At 47.2% G+C, this 18,085-nt stretch overlaps 1 protein-coding gene across 4 annotated transcripts in view; it reads left to right on the forward strand.

Moving 5' to 3' along the window:
- The first annotated feature begins 9,348 nt into the window (after positions 1–9,348).
- The window catches only part of WASF3 (WASP family member 3), a 133,609-nt gene continuing 124,872 nt past the window's right edge, over positions 9,349–18,085 (forward strand). For 3 of the 4 annotated variants that reach the window (XM_042937545.1, XM_042937444.1, XM_042937705.1), the window contains exon 1: positions 9,349–9,413. The gene's annotated coding sequence lies outside the window, so the exon portion shown is untranslated. The remainder of the gene's footprint in view (positions 9,414–18,085) is intronic. The other variant, XM_042937477.1, reaches the window with a different exon arrangement.

Here is an 18,085-nt window from a genome sequence, read left to right on the forward strand (position 1 = left end):
GCATCAATGTCAATGAATGACGTCACCTTAAATCGCTTGGATCTCCCTGGAGAGCAAGGTTTCACTCTATTAATATCTGTCATGACAGATCACTTGGTTTGCTACACTGACCTTGCATTCAGTCGTGTAGAGAGATAGTTCAGGTTTTCAGATTCTGCGTGATTAAACCTCCGCACAAATAGTGTTTATGCATTTTCATCTTTTCATTTGTATTTTTATCTTTTCATTTGTATAGCACCCAATACATTTCCTTAGCATTCACCATACAACTCCGGATGTTTTCCCTCAAACCTGCTGTTTCTCTGGTCTACCTGTCTGTAAATACCTCCTCCCGCTCCTCCTGCAGAAGCTCGAAACCTGGAAAGAGTGTCTGACATTTTTAATCCCCTCCTCTTCCAGCCCATGGCCAAACCCCACGGATCGTACCCTACGACACACCCCACATCTGCTCTTTCCTTTCCGTTCTCCTTGCTACTTTCTCGGTTTGGGCCTTCATTGCCTGTCACTCACTGCGAGAACTTAATGACTCGTCTCTCCTCCGCGATCCACTGCACCTGGATGAGAGGAATCTTCACGAGGCCTGCCCGCTCTCCCTTGCACTCTTGTCCACAGCACTGGGCCCAACCTCCAGGCTTACACGTGTTCAATGGACAGGCTCTTCAGACGCTCCTCACAGTCTATGTCTGAATTCCTTACAAGACACGAGTGACCCTACATAGCTACGTTCTGATCTCTTCTCCTAGCTTCTCTGCATCTCGCTCCAGCATTTCCCAGTTCTCTAGCCTGTCCTATATCATGTCACACCCCAGGGTGTCTGCTTGTCATAGTGACATCTGCCTTTCAAGGTTCAACTTGGTTGGAACCTCTTCCATGCTTCCACTTGGATGCATATATTTTCCCTCTCAATGATATTCCGGTGGAATTTATCTTATAATTTACTTCTCTCCTAGAACCTACTACATTTTTTTTCTTGACTTACATCTTTTTTTTTTTTTTTTTTCATTTGAAAACATGCCTGAGTTTCCCTTTCCAGGATGGGGGGATTCTCCCAGAGAGCAGGAAAAAACATTATAGAGTAAAACCTTGAATTGCGAGTAACTTGTTTTGCGAGTGTTCTGCAAGACGAGCAAACATTTCTAATAAATTTTAACTTGACAAAGGAGTGACGCTTTGCAATATGAGTAGTACGAGATGCCAAAGGTCAAGTGATTGCCACTGAGCCAATGGTTCTCTCTCTGTGGGTGATCGCCTCCCGTGCTCGGATGCTCGGTCTCAGGCGTCGGTATTTGGCAGAAATCAGTGATTTTTCAGAACGTTGGAAGGTGCCCACAATTAGTACTAGTGTATTTATTGTCCCTTCAAAGCACCTATGGACAGTCCTTAGCTTTTCCAGACAAGAGAAAGCTTAGGGATGCTTAGCTCCATTTCTAGGTCAAGCGCCTGCAGATATAGACCCTTTCCTCTGCTGCCTTATTGCCAGTTACATTATATACAGTGAATGACAAGAGTTTATGAATACTGTACCGCAGTCAACATCCAGGCGAGCATATACAACGGCCCCATGCAGAAAAAGATTCCAGGGAGCCAACAGATAGCAGTGATTCCGGCAGTGATAGTCAAAGTCGTCCTACACAATAACCCTCCTCTCTCTTGTCTCCCTCATACCAGCCATGAAGGTTTTCAAAGGTACGTGCAGGTTAATTTCTTTGTTCTTTATATTTTGTATTTTCCTTATTGTTTTGTAATATATTCCAGTATTGTAATCATTTTTACATGAATATTTTTGGGTTGTGGAACCAATCATCTGAGTTTCCATTATTTCTTATGGGGACATTTGCTTGGATAGACAAGTGCTTTGGATGACAAACATGTTTCCGGAATGAATTATCCTGGAAAACCAAAGTTTCACTGTCCTGGGCTTAGCATCCTCTGGAGCACCCTGCAAGCTGTGTCCCCTTTTCGAAGCGCTTACCAAATACAATTAGTCCTGTGTACGTAGCAAACTGAGCAAACCTGATGATCTCATATGGGTAGTGAGGGCCGGAGGATTGTCTCTCTCTCTCAAAAATAAATAAACATTAAAAAAATTTAAAAAATAAAAAAACACCTAAATCTGTTAAGATCTCTAAATTTTATAAGAAAGGCCATTGCATAAATAACCCACATATAAATGGGTTTGGAATGGCTAACTAGCAAAACTTCCAGGCTCCGATGGTCAAGAGGAATGACTGATAATGAAGGCAGGTTCTTCAGGTAGCATTAATCTGGGAGTTATTTCCTTCCTGTCAAAGCCCGGGGGGGTTATATAACTCCACCTTACTGCAGCACAGAGATAAAAGGCGTCTTGGGCAATTGCAGCAGGTAATTTTGCAGACTATGCATGGCAAGAGTGTTGTACGTTTGTTTCAGGAGCAAATTAGGAACAGTAATAGCCCAAGCAATAAAATGAAGACTCTGGATTTTTAATAACTGAATTTGGAGCAATTGCCCTTCAATTTTTCTAACAGTATGAAGGCAAGGTACCCGTGGATTTAAAAGCAGCACAGGTCCTGGACAGGGGCAAGCACACTGGAGGAAGGTCTCTGTGGGACCAGCACAGGGTCGTTGCCCTCAACATCAGGCTCCAAGATTTGTTTGAAAAAAAAAAAAACCTCTTATTGCAGGAAATAGGTGCACCCTATACCTTCTTTACTGCTTGCGTAAATATGCAGCATGAACTTCAGTTCACTTCGTAAGCTTTGGTGTCGTCGTTCCCACGTAACCCTTCCGCGTTGTTTGTAAAATACTGACTTCAAACAGATTTCCTTCAGGTAGTGGAGGAAAGGGATCTAATCAATCAACAAGTGCAGTCTGGAGAGGGAGAGGGTTGAAGATGAGGAATAATTAATGTTCTCTGAATACCGGCAATCGTACAACCCCATTTTTTATGTTCATGTTACACGAGGGAAATGGACAGTGTCTCCGAGACCGTAAGTTACCTTCGTCAGTACACAGTGGATGCGGAGTGGAAACCCTTTGTGGTTTCACTCAAGAGCTCATGCCCTTTGTATACCGTTCCCCGGCCTCCTGAAGTTTGGGGTCCAGGGTAAGCAGACAAATGAATGACGTCTACTTATGGCCTGTGCTTATGTTCCTGTAACCCACTCCACAGCCGGATCACTTCAGATCTGGGTATGCTTCCTCCCCTCTCCCCCCAGCAAGGTCAGGACTGTGTGTCTGTTGGATGAGGGTCAGGGGAAGCCGACAAGTGTCACGTGGGCCCGGGGCAGTGTGGAAGCAGGCAGCATACGCAGGCCCTCGTGCTTGCCAGGCCAGCAGTCACGGGTTCACCTTCGTTCTTCCTGACGCTGTTGTCATCGGCTTCCTGGCCTTCGTGGGGGACAGAAGCCTGGGGAAATTTCTGAGCCTGATGCCTCTCAGAGCTCTCTGTTAGTGCTATTTGGATTGCTTGCATATTAGTTTTTCCTATGATATCATGAAAATCCATTCAACAAAGATTAGCTATATGCCTGCATGTGTTTGGGTCTGGGGATTCGAGAAGAGGAAGGGAGAGTGTCTGCCCTCTAGGAATTCGCTGGCTGGTGCGGACTGTGAGACAGGGTAGGACAGGCGTGTGAAGAAGTGCAAGGGGAGTGCTTGGCGGGTGTGAGTACCCGCACGAAAGCTCCCGAGAGGGGGGGGCGTTTGAACTGCGTTGTGCAAAGTGAGCTTCCCAGGGGAAGAAAGGCAGGAAAGGTCTTCAGACAGAAAATGTCCAGGCACACAGGAAGAATGCTAGGGATGCTTTGGGGAAACTAGTTGGAGCTGGTAATTAGTAAGGGTTTTATTTGACTTCCCCTGGAGATGGTAGGCACCTCTGAAGGGTTCTGAGCAGAGGAGAGACACAATTCAATCTGTATTTGAAAAATCACCCACGAGATAATGCAAAGACAGACCGAAGGGAAATGAAGCCATGGGAAACGTGTTAGAAAAACTACCCCAGCGCAGAAGGGGACCGCAGTGACCTCAAGTTGAGTGGTGGCAATGGGGAAAGAGTAGGGGGACAGACTTGAGAGAATTCCCTGCCGTGGTGTCAGAAGGGCATGTACATAGCGTTCCGCTGTCTCGCTAAGTGACTTTCAGGGCTGCCCTGGCCCACTGGAAAAGCAGCTTTCCGTGAAAATATCACGTCAGTAACTCTGGTAAATAACATACTTTCTTGGGGCGCCCGGGTGGCTCAGTCGCTTGAGCATCCGACTTCGGCTCAGGTCATGATCTCACGGTTCGTGAGTTCGAGCCCTGCATCGGGCTCCCTGCTGTCAGCACAGAGCCCGCTTAGGATCCTCTGTCCCCCTCTCTCCCTGTTCCTCCCCACTTGCTCTCGCTCTCTCTTTCTCAAAAATAAATAAACATTAAAAATAAAACCATACTCTCTGTGTCTTATCTGTAAAGTGGGCGTCACACCATGTATTCAACAGACACCGCGAACGTTAACTATACCAAGGCCGCCGTATGGCAAGTAGTGAATTCACAATTCATGTTATATTCACCTTCTCGTATTTTTCCTCTCTTAAAAATAAGGTTAATATCAATAGACTGCCCTGCTCTCATGAGATAACTGGCCTCACAAGATAAACATAGATGCTCTCCTCCAAAAGAAAGCTAGACTAAGCGCAGCATGTTTATAAAGATTTATGTACGGAGCTAAATTAATTCCTGAGAACTGAGGATTTGTAGTCATCGTTCTACCTCATTCTGAGAACACATACAAATGGGCATGTCAAAAATGATGACAATTATTATGCCTTTGTAATTCGATTTCTTACATATTCTAATTATATTCTTTTAATTAGTAACCACTCTCGTTCTGGAGCTTCCCCAAAGTGAGATTGAACTCAGTTCCTAATGCAAAAACAGTTTGTAATTTTTATGTCACAGGACACATTATTAAGTGAAAAGAATGACAATTGTGTTTTTCACTGAAGACTTAGTAATGGTGAGAGAGAACTTCAGCTAATCACCGAGCATGTATCTAATTTATAAAGCGTCTAATTTGTAAAAGTCACAGTGTCATCACTATCCGAATCGTCCGATTAAAGTAAAAGATGATGCGAACACTACATTTGAACTTTGGGCATTTACCCAAGAGCTTGGCCAGGCAGGAGTAAAGAGGAACAAAGATGACACACTTCAAGAGGTTTAAAAAAATATCGTCTGGAAGATCTCATTAAGAATATGCTTGAGATCTTGTTCAGTTGTCATCACCCTGGACAGCACGCGTTCAGCCGGCTGGTGGGTCCAGAACCGGCCGCACCGCACGCTTGATGAACGTCATTTCACAAAACATGAATGATGGCTCGCTAGCCTTGCCTCACCAGAATTCTCCTTGGCCAGATGCCACACCACCAACCTCCCTGGCTCCCAAATTTGATTTTACCCGCTCAGCATGATCCCAGTTCATGGGGATAAGGACATTCTATGTCAGACTGGCCAGGTATTTACAGAAAACAAAAGGGAAGTGATGCAGCTTGAGTAGTTAGACATACCTTGTCTCCACGAGCCCATTTTAAAGGCTCTGCTTGTCTCTTCTTATGTGCTAGAACAAGCCAGACATTTCTGCTCTTGGAGGTACATGCAGAGGTATTTAAAGTGTCTTATGTCTGCGAATTGCCTCCAGAGGTTGACTGAAAAAAAAGTCATGTGCACAGAGAAAAGAGAGAGAGAGAGAGAGAGAGAGAGACTGACGAAGAATGAAGAAGCAAATGTGGTGCTGTGTAGACATTTGGTGAATCTGGGTAAAAGGTCCATTTGCCATTTTTTTCAGTTTTTCTTTACATTTGAAAAATGTTCACTATAAAAATTGGAGCACCCCCCACATCAAAAAAAAAAAAGTATATGCGATAAACTTTTTAAGATTTAGCAATAGTTGAAGGGCAATAGCATTTGTCTGTGAATGCATTGAAGGCCCATAAATAAAACAAAGGTGGCTTCTCCAAACATTTTTATTTCCTCTTTATTATGTTCACCTCATTACGGACCAGCATTGTAACAGCATCCTTGACCGTTAACTATGGTTCCCTTGTTTTAGTGATTAACAGACTTTATTTTTTAGTATAGTTTTAGATTTACAGCATAGCTGAGCAGATAGTACATAGTATATACTCACCCCACCCCACCCCTCCACCCCTCACACAGTTTGTCCTATTATGAACACCTCACACAGTTTCTCCTGTTATTAACATCTTGTGCAATTATAATTAATGGACTAATATTAACACATTTTTTATTAACTAAAGTCCATAGTTCACCTTAAGTTTCACTTCTGGGTTTTGCATTCTGTGGATTTTGACAAATACATAATGACAGGTACTTACCGTTATGTATCGTACAGAATAGTTTCCTTGCCCTAAAAATGCTCTGTGCTCTGCTGACTCACCCCTCCCTCCCCCAGCCCCTGGCAACCACTGATCTTTTTAGTTTTCATAGTTTTGCCTTTTCCAGAATCTCCTCGTTGGAATCGTACAGAACGTAGCCTTTTTAGATACGTTTCTTTCGCTTAGTAATATACATGTAAGGTTCCCCATGTCTTTTCATGGCCCAATTACTCATTCTTTTTATCACCGAATCACATCCTCCTGTCTGGATGACCGCTTTGTTCATCCACTCACCTACTGAAGGACTTGGTTGCTTCCAGTGTTTGGTGATGATGAAGACCGATGCGGGCCTCGAACTCACGAACTATGAGGTCATGACCTGAGCCGGAATCAGGAGTGAGACGCTTAACTGAATGAGCCACCCAGGTGCCCTTTGCTCATTTCTATTTATTTATTTGTTTATTTATTTATAATATAGCTTATTGTCAAATTGGCTTCCATACAACACCCTGGGCTCACCCTTGCTCATTTTTAAACTGGGTTGTTTGTTTTCTTGAGATTTGAATGACTTTTTTTTTTTTTTTAAAGTGGGTCAGCTCATGAATAGGGGGTGGGTCCAATCATGTGTTCACTTATTCCACAACCATGGCAGAAACTGCATTTCCCTTCTCCTTTACTAAAGGAATCCTGACATCGTTGCAGACAAGGTCCCTGGCCTGAAATATTTAGTCTTTCAGACTCCTTTGAGAGGTGGTCAGTGCGACACAGGTCTGGCCCACAAGAAACAAAAACAAACAGAAAGTGCTGGTTGGGGCTTCCCAGAAGGACTGTTAGAAAGGAAGACTCAGTTGGCATGCACCACTTTGATCTTTTGTCCTTACCTGTACCCCTACCATTTCCCAGAACGTGATACAGTGCCCAGAAAGGGAGAGATCATCTTGTGAGGAGGAAGACAAAGTCACTTGACGAGTAGAGCCAATGGATAGACGGAATCTGAGGTATAATGACACCATGGAGGTGTTGCAGAAGCCAGGACCGTCCCTAGACGTCCTGGTTTGTGATGAGAAGCACCCCCATTTGGTAAGCATTTTAGTCAAGTTTCTGTTACAGGCAACCAATGCATTCCCCGATATGGCGACATTTTTCAAGCACCGTTCAGGGTGACACGCTGTCTCCCTGACAAGACTATTCTAAGCAATGTTGATTTAAAGGCCTGGTTCGCAGAAGTACTACATTTGAAAAAATTTCTGTATGTTATGGGCACGATGCCAAGGATGGAGTTATATTTCCAATGTGTTCAGCACTGTGCTGGGCATCACGGGGAGAGGAAACGAGAGAATGAAATAATGAGGTTACCCTCATGGAACTTACCATCTGATTAGAGATAAGAGCGACCTACATGAAATAATCCTGAGCGCATCAGGACGGTAAGATGAAGGGCTCATAGTGGTTATAAACTAAGTATAGCAGCAGCTCCCATAAGGTGAGGTCACTGAAGAAGAGAGGAAAGGGGAATGCGATTGTCAACTCTGAAAACACACTTTGGGTATCCTATAGCTTCATATTTTTGAGTATTAAATCAATGACCTAAATATGGACAGGAAAGCTAGTGCCTGGGTAAGTGAAGACAAAATGAAGAAAAGTCATTTTAATTTGTATACCAATTCAGCTTTGAATTCAGAGGAAATTTATCACACTAGTACCAATATTTCAAATACAGAGGACTGTAAATAATTCACTAAAATTCTATTTACCTTATTAATTGCCAGTATATTTCATGTTGACACGAAATGGAAACTGAGTGTATGTTATCTCATAATAGAGTTTTCCCAACCCTTCCTTTGGTAGGTTAATGGATTTCACCCGAAGAGGGGCCCATGCTGTTTCTTACGCGTTTCTGGTGGTGCAAATTTTGCTAATACTGTTAGCAACTGCTATTCATTTTTCCTAGCTTGTGGTTGCCTTAAGGTGGATAGTTATCACACGTCTGTACAGACAAGAGCAAGGCAATCTGAATTAGTTTTTCTTGGGACTCTTTCCTGGGATTTGAAATTTTTTTTCTCAAGTTTTTCAATTTCAGTGATAGAAGAATAAAGGCTTGCAACTAAAATACAGATGACTTCTCTATCTAAAGTTTTTAAACCCCTTTTCTTCAGGACTTGGGGGCACGAGGACATACTTGGCTTTTCTTTTTTCTTCTCTTCCTTTCCTCTTCCATTCTTGAGTTTACGCCTGAGTCATCAAGTCAAGTCATCAAGTTTACGCCTGGCTGTGCTTCATTGCCACGGGGCTTAGTTTCAGGGTTATCAGATCTTTAATGGGCACTGTGGATTGTCTCACATCTGGGCTGGAGGGCGACTGGAGATAGGGTGAATCAAAAGGGAAGAATCTGTAGAAGGATAGGAGAATGGGCAGAATGTTAACGGATTGGAGAAGGGCATGGAACCAATAGATGACAAGAGCTATAATCCTCTCAAGGTTGCCTGAACTTAACCCTGTAGGACGTCTGACTACCTACAGGTAGATGGGACTTGTTCGCAGGGGCCCTCAAAACCCGGGTAAGGTTAGGGTACGGGTGGAAACTCAAAGGGACTGCAGTGGGTCCATCGGTAGCAGAGGCGATGGAAGGGCCCCTGATGATAAACTCAGCCGAAAGTAACCCCACCTCTCCACCCCGGGGCCGACTCCGGCCAAATCCTCATCCGGAGCCGCGGGCGGAGGACTGATCGTGAGAGCCACCTCCTCCGCAATCCCCCGCCCCTCGGCGCCGACGCTCCGCGCTCCTTCCATTTCCCCATTGGCTGAGGCGCTCGCCAATCCTGGTGAAGCGGCTCGGCGAGAGGCCTCCGGTTGGTGGAGCCGGCGCTGAGCCCCCCTCTTGCTCCGGCCGGGCCCCCGGCCGAGAGGGGGCGTGGCCGCGGCCGTGGCCGGGCCGGAGGCGGCGTCGCTGGCGCCGCTGCGTGCGGTGTGGTGCGGGGCGGGGGCGCCGGGCGGCCGCGGCGCGGCGGGACCATGGAGCTCGGAGCGCGGCCCCGGCGCCGGCGGCGGAGCCGCGGACCGGTGAGTGCGGGCTGCGGCCGGCCGGACTCCCCGGTCCTGGCCCCTTCGCTGCGCGGCTCCGGGCCGAGGGGCTGCCCCGGGGGAGGGGCGGGCGCGGGCCGGGTCCCCGCAGCCCCGTGGCCAAGTGAAGTTGCTGCATCGCGCCGGGCGCTCTCGGGCGGCCGGCGGGGCCCACTGCGGGCCGCGGCGCCGCCCCGCGCCTTGCCCTGCAGCCCAGCCGCATCCTCCGCGCCGGCTCCCGTGCCGGCCCGGGCTTCCCGCCGTCGCGGCGCGGCCCGGCGGCCGCTCTCCCCCGCGCGGTTCCTCGGCCCTCGGCCCCGGCGCTGCTCGGTGCGCGCTTCCCGGGCTGCGGGGCAGGCGCCCGCCATCCCGGCCGCAGGTGGCGCCCGGGCCTCCGCTCGCGCCCCACGCACGATGCTCGGGGCTGCCCGGCGTCCGGGACCTTCACATCCCGTGGCTCTGCGCGCCCTGCCGGCATGTGGCCCGGTCCCCGCGTGCCTGCCGCCCCGGGTCGGGCCCTCCCTCCACCCCCGGCTTCGCCCTCCCCGCGCCGCTGCGCCGGGTGCCCCCTCCCCCGGGTCTGCAGGCCCGCGGGGCTCCCGGCCTCCGCAGCCAGGCTCGGCTCCCCGAGCGCAGGGCAGGGGGGTCGGGCAGCCGGCGAGGGGGCGCGCTGCAGGGCAAGGGGAGAGGGCTGAGCGCCCGGGAGCCGCTTCGCGGGCATGGATCGTCCCCGGGAGACTTTGCCTGCGCGGCGGGCGGGGGCCGCGGCGCCTGGCTCTCGCCCTCCTCCGCGCCCGAGCTCCAGCGCGTGGAAAACCTTCCCCTCTCCGGCCGTGGTACTTACGGGCAATGGCGATTTCTTCTTGCTTCAGCCTCCCTGCAAGGGATAGTTCCGTGGCGGAGAGCAGAGTTCTTAATTATTAAGAAGCTAAGCGATGGGCTTAGGGATGAATGGGAGCATCTCATTTTTCTTAGCCGCCGTCGGGCGTATTAGGAATTCTTTCTCATTTGGGGGTCAGTTGAAATCGTACTTAACTACCAGCAGTAATTTCTCAGTGTTTAAAAGACCGAACATTCAAAGGTCAGTTTTTGCTTTGTGCTTGCTTCTCCAAATCAAATGCATACGGGGGCACGAAATTTTAAGATTCAGAATCCACATTTTTGGTTTTTCTTGAGGGGAGGGGCTAGCCCCATTTAAACAAATCGGTTTGTCGAAAACTTAAAATGCCTGCGTCTCTATCAAAACTAAGTTCAAAGTGTTATAATGGACTTCTTTTTCTGTCGCCTCTAGGGCAAATTCTGTTGAACCTTGGTTGCTTCTTTTTTGTGCATGCTTTCCTCAACTTTCCTTTTCTAGCCGTGAAACAACGCAGTGATTCTTTAAAGCTAGCTCTTTTATCTACTAGAGAGGTTAAACAAAGGAAAGCTGGGTTTGACCTTTCCCATAGGCAGTTCTTATTGTGTATCTGGTCTCTTTTCTAATAGCCTCCACCTAGTGCTCATTTTTCTTCATTTTTGAAGATCTTAATTTATATTCACAAAAGTTGTGTCCTTTCGGATGTTTAAAACTCACTAGGTTGGGAAGTTTGCGTGACTTCATCATACATTTGCAGTTCGACCTGTATTCACTGTTGTCTTAAAACCGTGAAAAGAAGCTTGTTCTGGAACTGTCCAAGTAAAAATTGTTCCTGCATTTCCAGTTGCTGACGTGAAGTTGCTCTATAACAGCGTTTTATCTGTTTCCTTGAAACTTATGACCTAATAGCCAATGGTGTACTACTCTGTTTTTAAAAAATTCTGGAAAAAAAAAAGAAAAGGTGAAACTGCACTTTACTAAGTGGTGGTGTCGGCATCGTAGCCCCCTGTGTGTTCTCAGCGTGTCTTTGTACACCTGCTTTACCCTTCCCAGAGTAACCTGCATGTGGGAAGTCACTTCTTGCTTATTGGAGTGGTTTCATTAAAACAGTTGCCTGTTTATCAGTATTAAAAGAATTCCCTGTCAGGGCGCCTGGGTGGCTCAGTCGGTTAGGCAACCGACTTCTGCTCAGGTCGTGATCTCACGGTTCGTGGGCTCGAGCCCCACGTCGGGCTCTGTCCTGACAGCTCAGAGCCTGGAGTGGAGCCCGCTTCGGATTCTGTGTCTCTTCCTCTCTCTCCCCCTCCCCTGCTCATGCTCTGGGTCTCTCTGCCTCTCGATAATAAATCAACGTTAAAAAAATTAAAAAAAAAAAAAAAGAATTGTCTGTCCTAGGAGGCCAGTACTACTGGTTTCATTTAGAGTTCCCAGAACTTTTCTTTGAGAAATAATCGCCGAGTATATTTCCCACTTCTACGCTGTTATCATTCCTTATATCTTCTTGGGCCTGCCCCCCACATGGTCGTACAGACTGTTGATGCTCACCTCAGTCCTTTTTGCTCAGAAGCCTGCTTTCCTCTGCAAGGTCAGGTTTTCTTGGGACCTGCCCTGGGGCATTTGGAGCCCAATGCTCAGGGCTGGGTCTTCACCCATGGTGCCTTTTACGCTGGTAATACAGGAATAGTGTATGCCATTCACATGTAAATAAGGCATTATTATAAAATAAATGGAGTGTCACTACGGAGAGGAGATATGTGGAGTAACAAGTCTCGGTCCCCTTTTCCTCTTCTTCTTGGGTGCCCTTGCCCTGTGTCTTTCTCCAGAGGTAACCAAACCTGATCCTATGGGGTGTGGCCTTCCAGAACTTTTTCGATAACTTTTTTTTTCTTCAGAAGCCAGTGAGTGGATGCCCGCTAGGCGCCTAGCGCTATTTTCATACCGGGAGCGCAGAAATAAGACAGAAAAGCTCTCAAGATGTTGTTAGTCCGCCGAGACAAACGATTTCAGTGCGGTGTGATCAGTGCCGTGATGGGAGTTAGTAAGCAGAGAGGGATGCGGAGCATCACGTGAATGGCCTAGTCCATTCGTTTGCTTGCTTTATTCATTCGCTGTACTTGAGCTTATTCCACGTGCTGGGGATACAAAGGCAAAAGGTAGATGCCTCTTTTAGCGTCTGGTCATCGGGTTCTCGGACAGTTTTACAAAAAAATTTTTTTTTAATGTTTGCTTATTTTTGAGAGCGAGAGAGACAGAACATGAGCAGGGGCAGAGAGAGAGAGAGAGAGTGGGAGACACAGAATCCGAAGCAGGCTCCAGGCTCTGAGCGGTCGGCACAGAGCCCGACGTGGGGCTCGAACCCACGAGCTGTGAGATCATGACCTGAGCCGAAGTCAGTTGCTTAACTGACTGAGCCACCCAGGTGCCCCATCGGACAGTTTTAACCGATGGGGCACACATTTAGTTAAGCAGTGTGGTATATGGAAAGTGCTCTGAAAGGGCTCAGCTGCTGGAGCTTAGAGGGTGACTGGGAACCGAAGCTTAGGGACTATTCAGAGAGATGAGAAAAGCCTCCGGGAGAAATACAAGGGAAGGAATTGGTCGGAGTCTGGGTCAAGGAGAGGCTTGGTAAAGGCTGTCAGGGACATGGTATATTGGAGCACCTGACAAAATTTAGTCTGGTGGCGTGACAAGGTGTGGATGGGCTCAGGGAAGCGGCAAGAAATGGGGCAGGAGAAGCGACCCGGGGCTGTGCGGCATAGGGCCTTGCGATTCGTGTCGTAAGGGGTTTGGACTCTTCTGTGGACGAAAGGAAACAGTTGCGGAATTCTGAAGCAGAAGGGCATGATCAGATTTGCCCTTTGCAGAATGGATGGAAGGGAGCAAGGGTGGAAGGAGGGAAGGTCGAGGAGGTAGAATTCCTGGGACTTGGTTGTCGGTTGGTGGGGGTACATGTGGGGGAGTTAGGAGAGGCGGGAGTTCTGGGCAGTGCTGAGTCCTGGGTGGCCAGCCGGGTGGATGATGGTGCCTTTCTCAACGGAGCAGCGGCCGGTTTGGAAGAAACGATGCCCGGTGCACTTGCCTTCGTGAAGTTTCAGGTGGCCGCGGGACACGGTGGTCAGTCGACTGCGTTAGGGATCCGGCTGTTGGGGGATGTCTGGACTTGAGACAGACATCTGAGAGTCCTTAGACCACAGTTCCCAGACTGTGTGCTGATGTGATGCAGTGAACTCACAGGGAGACTGCAGGATATTGAATTGTGGAAGGAAACTCAGCAGTCCATAACATCTGTCCTGCCCTGTGGGGAATACTCGCTCAGAGGAGTCTACGCTTTCCACCGTCAGTTGCATTACTCTCTTTTCGTTGATAACGTTTGTAACGCTGGGCGTTCAGTGGTTGGGTTCCCTGTGAGATTCAGTGTGTAGTAGGACATGCACGAGGTGGTATCCAGTCCAGCTCCAAGGTTTGGGAAATTGTGAGGTGCCCAACAGGTGCACGCGTACCATAAGTAAATACTGGTGGTTTATTCAGACATAAAAATACTGATTTTTTTTTTTTCTCAATTGAAATGTGCTTTTTAAAAATAGGTAGTAAGTTGTTAGGGCATGAATACTTAAGTTATTTGAACTTGTCCAACAATGCAGCAGTCAGGCGTTTCTTTTGGCCCGAGACGCTAAGGGTGCCGTGAACAGAGAAAGTTCCAGAACCTCTGCCTTTGCCCGTATTTGTGAACGGAGGCTGTTGGAGTGGATGGAGTTATTCAAGAAGCACGTACAGAAAAAAGGAGTGTGTCGAATGTGACCTGGGGAGCTCCTGTGTTCAAAAGATACGCAGGAGAGGGTAGGCTCTCACTGTGAGACCGAGAAGGACAGTTGTGGGGGGAGGGGGGCACGAATGGCGTCCGGAAGCCGTGGTCCAAAAGAATGTCAGCAAAGAGGGGTGCTGAGAGCCAGGAAGTCATTAGTGATATAGGAGGTGGCAGCGGTGACACGGTAATGGGGACAGGAGCGGGATGGCCAGATCGTGAGAGGGTTTAACAGCGGGAGCCAGGAAGTATGTGGGGACGGTGTGTGGGGACAGCTCTCGGGCGTGGTGGTGGTGAAGGGTGGCTCCAGGAGGCCAGGGAAAGGGGGGACTTCTTTGTTTTTTAGTGCAAGGATTTGAGCATGTTGAGGAACCAAGGGGAGAGGGTGCTAGCTAGCACGAGATCCAGACAGACAGTGGGTACAGAGTGTCCATTGGCTTCCGCTCTGGGATGTCATTACTGGTTTCACAGGAGGAGTCCCAGGGGAGCCTTACTGCCACGGACCAAGGATTGTACTCGGGTGGGGAGGCTGGTCGGGTTACGCGGTGCTTCTAAACCTTGGTTATGGAGAGGAGAGAAGGGCATTCGCTAGGGAGGCACGTCTGGTTCAAGGGGAGTTGTTTTTTGTTGTTTTTTTTTAAACATTGACTTTATTTTCTTTTAACTTTTTTTTTTTTTTTTTAAGAACGCCTTTCTTTCTCTTCCACTTAAGACATGCTTTTCTTAGGACTGGTTGGGCCTTCTCAGGGTGGCGTGCTCTGGGCATGGCCGTGCCTTTTTCTAGGTCCTGGCGTCCCGTGAAGGTCGTATGGTCCGCGACAGTGCTGTCCTGTTTTGCTTTGAGTGGACGCTTTCTGCTGTCAGTGCTGTGCTGCTTACCTCAAGGTCAGTTTTGTTTGTTTTGTGTAAGAGCCTATCCTCCTGTCTTAGCAGATGTCCCTAGATTAGGATAATTTTTCCACACTCAGATTTCGGCCTTAATCTTTGGAGCCACCCTGTTCTGGTTCTTCTTCCCTGGATCTGTGCCTCTTCTCTTTGAGGTTAGCTCTTTTCTTCTCTTTTCTCCTGTTGATGCTCTGTTTTTTTTTTTTTTTTGGGAGGGGGGTAGGTTTAAACATCCTGAATATCCCAGGGTGATTTCTCCTCTTTCAGGTCTAGTAGGAGCTTCTGAGCCTCAGCTCTGGGCTCAGCATCTGGGATGGCATTTTCCCTTGGGCCTGTTCTTAGGGGGCCCTCCGACCTCTGGGAGCAGTGGTCTTGTATTGATCTAAAGATGTCTTCTGCTGCATTGTATATTTTTGGACTTTTTCAGTGTTTTATTAACATTTCTCTTTAGTTTTTGCTTTATGGTTCTTTTCACATGATTGAATGCCTACTGTGGACCGTTCTGGTTATTGCTGATAACAGCATTAATTGGACAAAGCACCAGTCCTCAATACCTGGAGAGGGAAAACAGAGGTAAATTGTCTTGCAAACTAACTGTAAGCTCCTTGTGGGCAGGCACCAGACGGCATGGCGGCATGGCACGGTGCCTCGTCCACAGCCGGCTGTTAGTAGATGTGCTCCAGCTTTGTTAAGTAACCTCTTAAACACTGTGGCCACTTACAGACTGTTGTTTAGGTCATAACCTTACTGGCCAGTGGTAACACCCAGTGCCTCCTTGGCTTCAGCTGGCCATTTGCCCAAAGCCTTTGTGATCTTTGATCCTTGAATACTTCCTTTTACTAACGACTGAAAGCCATCTTGGATTAAAAAAAATTTTTTTTTTAATGTTTATTAATTTTTGAGTGACAGAGAGACAGAGCGTGAGCAGGGGAGGGGCAGAGAGAGGAGACACAGAATGTGAAGCAGGCTCCAGGCTCCGAGCTGTCAGCACAGGGCCCGACGCGGGGCCCGAACTCACAGACGGTGAGATCGTGACCTGAGCCGAAGTGGACACTTGACCGGCTGAGCCACCCAGGCGCCCCCATCTTGGATTTTTAAAGCTGTGCTCCAGTGCGTCCTGGAGATGTTATTACCCTGCTGCTGTGGTTCCTCTCGCGGAGCGCTGTCATCCATGTTGTGCACACGGGCAGCTCAGTGAAATTGTGTTGCACATAAAAGTATGGATGTGATTGACCGAACGAAGAGCCCATGTGGCCATATTTTATCAGCTAAATGGAAGAAATGGTGTCTTCCTTGCACATGGCAGATACTCAACAAATATGTTTTCATTGACTGAATGTGTCATGGGTTTTGATTGAGGACCATAGGAAAAGCAGAACACTATCGCTACTTTCTAATTTTAGGAGTCCGGACTGAGTCGTTTTGCTCTACTCATGTTGCACTTTTGTTTTAAGCCCCCCGAAACACGTGCATGACACTCCCTCCCCTCTTGTTTTGTCATGTAGTCCTGTGTTAGAGTTATTACCTAGGCACAGTTCGGCTCTGAATTTGACTTTGTAACTCCTTTCGGGGCCATATTCTGTGCAGTTTAGAATTAACACTTACCATGGATTTAAATTGCTCCCTGCGGTGCATGGAAGGAACACTGTCTAAACACTCAGGGAGTGAAGTATCTAGTCCAGTAGAGGGATGACATTAACCAGAAGAGTGGCAGGAAAGTGAGGGAGCAGTTTATGTTTGTGTTTGTATCATTCTGAGAGAGGCTGTTCACAGCTTACAACGAAGGGGAACTGACTTGCCTTCCGTCTCTTGAAAAGTAAGATTTTAATTTTGGCGGGAAGACTGTAGTTTTCCAATATAGGTTACATGCCCATTTTCAATAGAAACAGAAAAACACATTTTGTTTATAACCAAACCTATAGAGTTTGAAACATAACTTGGTTCTCGGTTTTCCATAGTACTTATCTCCTGTTTGTGTACATCTTTTAGAGTTAATTATCCGGTTTTTGATTTAAAAACCGAAATGCACAGAGACCCCTTAATTCCCCAATCACCTGTCTTCAGGTTTTAATTACACACTGCAAACAACATTGTTTCCAAAGGCTTTACTAAAATGTGGATTGTCCTTTGAGATATCCCAGGGAGGAAGATTATTAAAATGTTACTTCTTTTTGAAAGCTAGCGTTGTAAAATTGGAGGATTGCAAGGCCTATCAGTGATAATGAAGTTCATACCTGAGTTTGCCCGTTCTATTGCATGGATTAATTAAAAACTTCTTCCATTTCTGACATGTCCAGCATATTCCATACTACCTGTCCAAAAAAAAAAAAAATGTGCTAACAACAAAACCTCATGGTATCATTTGATAGAATTATAGAGGCATTAGGTATTACAGGGTCTAGAACAATTTTCGTTTTAAGCTACATTTATAGTTACTTATTGTTGCTAGACAGGAGTTTAGAAACGTGTGGTTTCATTTCTTAGGCTATTTGGTTTCTGATGATTGTCAAATTACGTTTGAGATAAAACATATTGCCCTGCATTTTAGTATTCACCCAGCATGCCCTCTGGTTCTGGACCCTGATACAACTTAGACCAACTGTGTACAAGTGAATGTTACAAGTAGGGTTTTGTTGCAGTGTTTATGTTTTATCCAAATACATTTGTTCAGATTTTGTTGTTTGAGATGCTTATGATTTTATTGAATGCAAACAGTGGAGGCTTGTCCCTCGTCCCCCATTACATAAAGATTTAAATTAGCTTATAGGAAATACTCATAGTGATGAAGCTGAATATAAATAACGAGAATCAAAACCATGTGAAGATCATGAATGAAAACAATGAAACCTATTCTTTGAACAAGGGCCCAGCCTCCCAGGTGGGTGTTTTAGTTGTGGAGGGCTAGAATTTTACTTGTGCAAAGCGTCAGTGACTCAGCCCCAAAAGCATCTGTTGCTTAGTGTTTGTGTTCCTCATGGGGTCGTCTTCCACGGGACCCTTCTGGTAGGCCAGCTTTTTCCACCTGTGACTCAGCCTCCATTAGGAAGTAGGAACTTCCTCCTGCTCGGTTCAGCTGGTGGGCCGGGAGAGAGCCAAGTCCCGTGGAGGTTTTATGGGCCAGCACACATC

Source organism: Panthera leo, chromosome A1 (genome assembly GCF_018350215.1).
Source record: "Panthera leo isolate Ple1 chromosome A1, P.leo_Ple1_pat1.1, whole genome shotgun sequence".
Taxonomy (NCBI): domain Eukaryota; kingdom Metazoa; phylum Chordata; class Mammalia; order Carnivora; family Felidae; genus Panthera; species Panthera leo.